General features: G+C 47.4%; 1 pseudogene; it reads left to right on the top strand.

Annotated features, from left to right (window-relative positions):
• Positions 1-7,388: 7,388 nt before the first annotated feature.
• Positions 7,389-8,131, top strand: LOC119273509 (annotated as a pseudogene).
• Positions 8,132-8,660: the final 529 nt, after the last annotated feature.

Genomic DNA, 8,660 nt, shown 5'->3' with positions numbered 1-8,660 from the left:
TAGAAACATTATTTATACATATTTAAAAAAGTGAAATACATGATTAAAAATTTTCATTTAATTTTTTGATGTGTACTTTTTTCATACACATTGTATAATTTTTTTGTATACATAATGAATAGTTTCCATGCATGTTTATTTTTTTAATAGGTTATTAATTATTTTCATAATTATGCGCGTTTCGTACAAACCGAATGCATCTATAGTAAAATTTTCCTCTGAAATTCTTGTTTCTATGTTTTTCTATAAAAATCCCTAAAACCAAATGAGGCCTAAACTTTGAAGTTCATAGGCTTGCTCCATTATCGATTAGGAATAATAGTGGTCGGTTTGTTCGCCTAATAGATCCGCCTGAGGGCTTGTGCAAAAATGCTAGACTCACGGATTACTTTTACTTAACCCAACAGACTTTTCTTCCCCCTCTCACTAATCTCGCCCCCTGATTTTCAGGGGGGCGTGTCCTCTAATGCCCAATTAGCATATTTCATGTCAGCCTAGTCCTGTAAAACACACGTAAAGTCCCCGTGTATGTAGCATTGCTTGGGCTCGTGTATCACTAAAACTCTTGTAGTTTAATGTTCGGAGGGGTACTAAACCACCTTTTTTAGGAGAAACCATGTGTTCATTACCCAAGTTGTAACCATAGCATACACGCAGTAGTACTCGCTAGAAGGGTCCAGAAACACAGCTGTCTCAACATACATTGCAGTAAGCCCCCAAGAAAAACAAGTAAAGGCCCAGGGGGACAAAACGCAAAACACCAAACACTCCACGACGATCCGCGCTGCCGCCGAAGTGTCGTCGAGGAAGGGGACAAGTCGCCGTCTTCCCGCACGGGCCAGCACCGCGAGTCGGCCATATCTCCTGTACACATCTCTCCCATCTTCGCTAACGATGCCGCAGTAGACAACACCATGGAAGGAGCGGGATGGGGAGATCAAAATCTCCTGATGTGGCCACCGCCGCCGCCTCGCCAACCACATATGAGGAAATGATGCCTGCCGTCGCGCATGCCAGTGAGGCAGAACCTAACCTCACCACCCAAATAGAGCGGCATGAATCTACCCCAGAGGCTCCTCGATTTCATCTTGTAGGGCATCGGCGAGGTGGACGGAACCCCGCAAGAAACAAATGCCGATGAGACACCGCCATCACCAGAGCGCCGCCTCGGCCAAATCCTAAACCTAACCTATCTACATGCCAGGAACGAAGCGCCAGGGTTCCTCTCCCCTCCTGTCGCTGGAGCGGCCGACGGACGAAAGAGGAACCGCCGGGCTCGCCGGCTATCGACGGTGGAAATGAAGCCTTCTCCCTGTTTGCCTGTCGCTGGAGTGGGGGGTGAAGGGGAAAGGTGGCCCATTATCTACTCCGGGTTGAACCGTTGAAGTCTTGAAGAGGACCCTAATTGGCTCGCTAAACAACTAAGATCATCTCCAACAGCCGCGCCAAACTAGCGCTGCGCCGCAAAATTCCTCGTTTTAGTGCGCGCGCAACCGGAATAGTTGCTCCTGCCGGCGCGCGAAAACAGCGCGCGCGGCATATGTAGTTCAGCGCGTGGGCCGAAACTCAATCACGCGCCGCTTATTTGCTATGCCCGCTCCCGCACGCTGGACTCTCGCGCACTCGCTCGCACCTCCCATCCCCCATCCAGCCGCGCCGCCGTCGCCGACCGCGCCACCCGGCGACCGTTCCGGCGCTTGAATTTGACATGGAAGAGGAGGAGGATCTTGAAATGATCCTAGCTATGCATATCAATAAAAACCGAAGCACGGTGGTTCGGTTATGGGTCGGCAGAAAATTTGGAGGGATAGGATCGATGCCCACAACAGATTGATCATGCATTATTTTGCGGAGAATCCCACATACCCCGAGTCGTATTTTCGTCGCCGATTTAGGATGAGCACCGAGTTGTTCAGGCGCATTGCAGAGAAACTAGCGAGCCATGACCGCTTTTTTCAGCAAAGGAGGAATGCCGCCGGAGAGCTCGGGCATATCACTTTTCAGAAGGTGAGAGCTGCTTTGCGTATGTTGGCATACGGTATACCGGCTGATCTAGTTGATGATCACTTGGCTATGGGTGAGAGCCAAGCCATCATGTGTGTCAAGCGCTTCACAGTAGGAATTGTGCAAGTGTTTGGCGAGGAGTATTTGAGATCTCCCAATGCTGAAGACATCGCAAGGCTATTGGTGATGAACAAAGCTCGCGGCTTTCCTGGCATGCTTGGCTCAATAGATTGCATGCATTGGAGTTGGAAGAATTGTCCAAAGGCATGGTATGGACAATTCCACGGCCAAAAAAAGGGTTCCGCTATAATCCTTGAAGCGGTGGCCAATCAAGAGACTTGGATTTGGCATGCATTCTTTGGAATGCCTGGATCTTTGAATGACAATGTTGTGAACCGGTCACCACTGATGAATAAGATTGCAAATGGTGAGTTGCCACCGGTGCAGTTTGTAGCAAATGGCCGTACATACAACTATGGCTATTATCTAGCGGATGGCATCTATCCGAAGTGGCAAACCTTTGTCAAGCCGTTGAAAAAGCCAGAAGGTAAGAAAGAACTTGATTTCCACAATGCTCAGGCGGCGGCTAGAAAAGATGTGGAGAGAGCTTTTGAGATTTGGCAAGCCCAAGTTGCTATTGTGAGAGGACCGGCTAGATTTTGGGATCAGAAAATGCTTTGGTACATCATGCACGCTTGTATGATCATGCATAACATGATCATCGAGAATGAGCGTGGCCAAGATGTAGACTACTCTCAGCTGTGGTGGAGCCAGAACTTTTGTGGAGCCTGGGCAAGTTGAGCCTAAGTGTATAATCTATAAATCAAAAATCGGGTATTCGGATACAGATCATATAATATATCACCAAATTTTTGAATGACAAATCCACATTATAATGATGTGAAAACATAAATATAATAATCACACAAAATGTAATTTTAAAGTGAACTTAATATATAAAATATCAATATCTATTTCATAGACCAAATAAAGTTCAGACTTGACAACAAAAGATAAATAACTAGCCTTGCATAGAGGCAAGCTCGCAATGTTGTCAACAAAATTAAAGGTATCCATACCTAGATGTCACCAGGTGTGATCTTGCATCTTCTTCCACCACGGTCAAAAGAATCTCTCATTTGTTCATTTTTGCCAAAACAAAGACATACAATCACCCTTGCGTAGAGGCAAACTCGTCATGTTGCCAAAGTCCTAGAAGGCACTACAAGATAGAAAATGGATTTGTAGTTAAGTTGTGAGATGTGAATATATTAAATCTTGAAAGCTTGCAAGAATAGAGATGGCCAGATGGAACATACGGACAGTGCACTAAAGAAAATCACGGGGCAAATGCCCTTTCCGTGACCTCATTGCAGTAAATATTTGAATAATATCCTTATCATCAACTGAGTTCAATAACTCCTGTTTGGTCTAACATATCATCAAGTCATTGAACCAATCATTATTTCCGATTGGCAATGTTAGGCGGTGGTTGTGCCTCAACTTCTAGTTCCGGTTGCACATGATTCACATTTTCAGTGCTTGCTCTATTCACCAAAAACCTCCTCATCTTTGAAATTTAATGATAAAATTTGAAGTTAGTTGTCACACAAGTAAATAAGAAAATGAGCTACAATAAGTAACAACAGTACGATCTTTACAAAAAATAGCACTAGTACAGAACTACTTACACATAAACTACATGTACTGTATCAAAATTCCTTAAAGCCGTCAACGAAGCACTACCTAAATTTAAGCCCTAAATCTATTCGTTCATTGCTGACTGCCAAATGACTTTTCGGATTTAAAGAAATCAACAAACAGATTAATATCAAAACTGTTTCCGGAGGCATGTGGTAGTACTACAGAACTAATTAACACTTTAACTAACAGGATAGCACAGAGGAGCGCAGAGCTGCTGCTGTTTTGGGATTCTACATGAGGTCTTGGTTGTGCTTCAATCCCTGCTGTTGACCAGTTATTCAGAGATGATTAGATGAGGGATCCCTAGCATCTAGCCCTAATTTCCATGGAGAATTCTTAGCCAAGGAACTGTGCCAAAGATGAGATCATGAGAGGAAGGAGTAGGCTTGCCTGGGCGCAGGACGTCCTCTCGCCGCGGCCCCGTCTTGCCGTCTAGGGCAGGTAGGGCTCTAGGCTAACCGCCGCCCCTGTCGCCCAGTCCCTGCGCTCGGCGCCTGTGAGAAACGAAGAGACAGGAGCGACCGATCCAACCATGCCATGCTTTTTTTAGAACAAACCACACCGTACGTAGGTTTTTTTTTGAGACACACACCGTACGTACGTGCATTCCCTCAGGTCGTGAACTGTTGGCTGGGCTGCGGGTCTCGTGTGGTTACCTGTTGGGCTGTGAACCATTGAGAAACGAAGGCCCAAATTATTTTTGCCCAGGTAAAGCAAGCTACCGAACAGCTTTAGGCCTTTGTTACCATCAGATGAATCGCTAAATGAAAGATATCTTGGGTTACCATCAGATGTGGGACGTGAAAAGAATGGAACGTTTTCATATATCAAAGAGCGCATATGGAAGCGTGTGCAAGGCTGGATGGAGAAGATGTTAGCAGGAAGTGGCAAGGAGGTGCTAATTAAGTCTATTGTGCAGGCAATACCAACATATTCCATGTCCGTCTTCAAATTGCCACGGGGCTTGTGCGAGTGTATCACGTCGATGGTTCATAAGTTTTGGTGGGGCAGCAAAAGGGGCGAACGAAAAACGGCATGGGTGTCTTGGGACTCCATGTGCATGCCAAAATATAGAGGAGGCTTGGGATTCTAGGATATGGAGATATTCAACCTAGCATTACTGGCTCGGCAAGAGTGGAGAATAACACAAGATCAAGACTCCCTGAGTTCACGCCTACTCAAGGCTGTGTATTTTTCGGCTACTGATTTTCTTGATGCAGAGTTGGAAACAAATCCATCTCAGATATGGCGCGCTTTACATGAAGGAAAGGAAGTACTCAAACTGGGCTTGATCCGGCGCATAGGAAATGGAGCAGATACGAATGCATGGGAGGATGGCTGGCTACCACGTGATTTCATGCTGCGGCCAATATGTGCAGCGGCTGCAAACCCACCTGAGAAAGTAGCTGACTTTATAGCTGCAGCAACAAAAGAATGGGATGTTCAGAAGCTAAACACTTATATGCTGCCTATGGACATCGAGCTGGTATGAAAGATTCCATTAAGTCACTCAAACTCTCATGATTTCTGGGCATGGCACTACGATCAACACGGGGAACTCCAATTTACAGCAGGAGGAGAAGGGTTGGAAGAAGCTATGGAGCACAAAAGTACCGCCAAAGTTACGTATGTTTGCTTGGAGGCTGGCCAAGGCATCATTGCTGACGGGAGAGGTACGTGCACAACGGCAAATGGCCACCACACCGGTCTGCTCCCTGTGTAATGCAACAAATGATACATGGAGACATTCTTTACTGGATTGTAATATGGCAAAAAGTGTGTGGGCGCTGCGGGATGATGATTCTACCCTTCCGATATATGGAGATGAAACACAAGATGCAAAGTTATGGTTATTCGGGATAAGCGAGACTCTGTCCAACAAGAAGTTTATCGAGGTGTTAGTCACTTTGTGGGCAATATGGTATGCCCGGAGGAAAGCAATTCATGAGCATGAATTCCAAAGTCCATTGTCGACGCATCTATTCATCAGCATGAATTCCAAAGTCCATTGTCGACGCATCTATTCATCAGCAGATACTTGGAGGAGCTTAAGGTGTTAGATGTGCAGACCAAGACCAGGCATGGGGCAGCTCGGGCGGTGCCTCGATGGGTTCCTCCGCTCACAGGACATTGCAAGATCAACGTCGACGGAGCTGTGGCGAAGACACAATGCAGAGGGGCGGTTGGGGCCGTATGCCGGGATGAACAAGGGCGTTTCCAAGGGGCCTCGGCAGTGGTGTTTGAGGGCATCTCTGATGCAGAAACCCTAGAAGCACTTGCATGTCGAGAAGCACTAGCGCTGAGTGAGGACCTGGACCTGGAAAGAGTACATATTGCTACTGACTGTCTGAGAGTCGTCCGGGAAATCGAAGCACTAAAGAACCTTGGTGGACATTGTATGATGTTTCATGAGATCAAAGAACGAAGCAATTTATTTAGGGCTTGTCTTTTTAGTCATGAACAGCGCGAATGTAATGGGGAGTCTCACAGACTAGCACGTATGACTACGTCTCTTGATATAGGTAGGCATGTGTGGCTTGATGCACCACCTGCTCATTTATGTATCCATGTAAACATTGAAGTTCAGCAATAAAGTGCGCTGTGATTCTCAAAAAAAAACTTTAGGCCTTTGTTAATCGATCCAGCACTGTTGCCGGGGAGCCAGCGAGCCCGGGCAAGTGCCCAGGGTCGCCGGGCGGTGCCTCCGCCACTGACTCTCAGTATGAGCTTTTGGGATATCCCGTGCGAGTGCGACGGAGGGCTGAAAGGGTGGCCCGTTTTGTTGCCTCCTATCATGCCATTAGATGTCCCGCAGCGCATAATGATCTTCAGAAGAATCTCATTGAGGAGTGATGGGCATGGAATGGACGACAAAGAGCATCATGATTTGTGCGTTCGATATTGTATTGTTGAACTATTTGTTATGTTTAATTGCACTATTTGTTGTATTGAACGATAAACTGTTTGTTTAAGTTGTAATAATGAAATTGAACTATTTATTTTGATTTATTTTTGTTTGTGTTTGATCTTTTTGCTTCTGTTTTCGAATGCATATGTTGTTTGAGCGAGAGTCGTGCGCGCTGCATTTTTGCGCGCTGCTGGAGCGGCGCGCGCGCTGCATTTTAGCGCGGTTGCTGGAGCCAGCGCTGCACACCGCGCTAAACCAGACGATGGGCGCGCGACAAAGCTGTTTTTTGCGCGTGGCGCGTTCGGCGCCTATTGGAGATGCTCTAAAAGAAACCCAGGCATAGTCGCTGGCGAGTGACGTCATCAATGAGGTCTCCGAATACTATTGGTGACGGCTGCTGGTCGTTGGCCATATACTCACGTACAGTGCTTACACATGCATCCACGAACCTGCCTATTACTTAATCATACTGCTAGTACTAGATTGGGCAAGTAGCAATTGATCAGAAACTTAATCATATTGTTAGTACTAGATTAGGCAACTAGAAATAGATCAGGAAATGATGCCATCGATGACGATCTCATATCTTTCCACTAACGGTAGTGGATCAAATGACTCACTCTGTTGTTCAACGGGACAAAACGGTCACGCCAGCAACTCTGACGTTCACAATGACCTGGCTGAGATCAACTTTGGTCCTCTATTTAAGCCGTCTCCGCTTCCATGACCGGACACCAGTCACTAATCGAGCTCCATATCACGTCAGTAAACCGAACAACCACTCACTCACAGGTTGTCACGGCAACCATCAAGATCGAAGCATGGGATCCGTGACGGCGTCGACGACGGCAAAGCCCATCCTCCGTGTGGCCGCCATCTCCGGCTCCCTCCGCAGCAACTCTTGGCACGTCGGCCTCATCCGTGCGGGTACGTACACACATTTCATTTTGCATGTGGTTACGCGCCCAGCTGAGTGCTGACCGCGCCTTGCATGCGTTCTGTAGCCGAGGAGATGTGCGAGGAGTCCATCCCGGGGCTGCGCATCGACCATATCGACATCTCTGGACTGCCCATGGCCAACCCAGACTTGGAGACGGACGGCGGCGACGGCTTCCAGGGGCACGCACAAATGCTGGGCCGACAAGGCAGCGGCGATCGTATGCGCCGGGGGCGACTTTGGTGGGGGCAGGGCGTCACTCCACCTGCGCGAGATCGGGATATATCTGGACCTGCACTTCATCAATAAGCCGGAGCTCCACATCAGGGCGTATGAGGACCCGCCCAAGTTGGACGGCGAGGGGAACCTCATCGACGCCAAAGCCAGAGAGCGGCTCAAGAAGGTGCTCCTCTCGCTGCAGGCCTTCGCGCTCAGGCTGCAACGCAGGGAGAATTGACTGAAGATCGAATGAATTTGGCACCAGAGCTAGCTAAATAATCTGCATTTCTGCTCAGATGATCACTTTTAGTTTGGGCTATGGCCCTTGGTTTCGTTAGTCTTAGCAATTTTACTTCGTATCCGTGTAATTGTATTTTGTACTTCCGTGAAAAATAAAGACGTTGCTGCTACTGTAAGCAGTCTACTTTTTTTTGAGCATCAGTACAGACACAAGCGTTCATACTTCATATACATGCACATACACTCATCTCTATAAACGCATACACACACTACCTCTATGAGCATCTCCGAGAGACTGAGCCGCCATATCATCTTGAGATTTACGAAGTCACCATAGGCGCCTCGTCGTCGACGGGAACGTCTCCTCCCACTGAAAGCACATCGCCGAAAATGCTGAAATAAATCCAAGAATAATGCGAGCACAAGGATTTGAACCCTGATGGGTTGAGGATACCACTGTCCACCTAACCATCTCAACCACAGGTTGATTCGCCTGTAGCCATAGCCAGCGCCAACACTTTTGGCCGTGACGAATCAACGGCAAGGGAAGTTTCCGGACTTTGCCCTCCGTGGCGACTTTGGCAATTTGCCGGCGACTGGCGTGATGCCGTTTCTAATCTCCTTCCTGATTCCTTCTCTTCTTGCCTA

Source organism: Triticum dicoccoides, chromosome 3A (genome assembly GCF_002162155.2).
Source record: "Triticum dicoccoides isolate Atlit2015 ecotype Zavitan chromosome 3A, WEW_v2.0, whole genome shotgun sequence".
Lineage (NCBI taxonomy): Eukaryota > Viridiplantae > Streptophyta > Magnoliopsida > Poales > Poaceae > Triticum > Triticum dicoccoides.
This window is presented reverse-complemented; position numbering and strand designations above follow the sequence as displayed.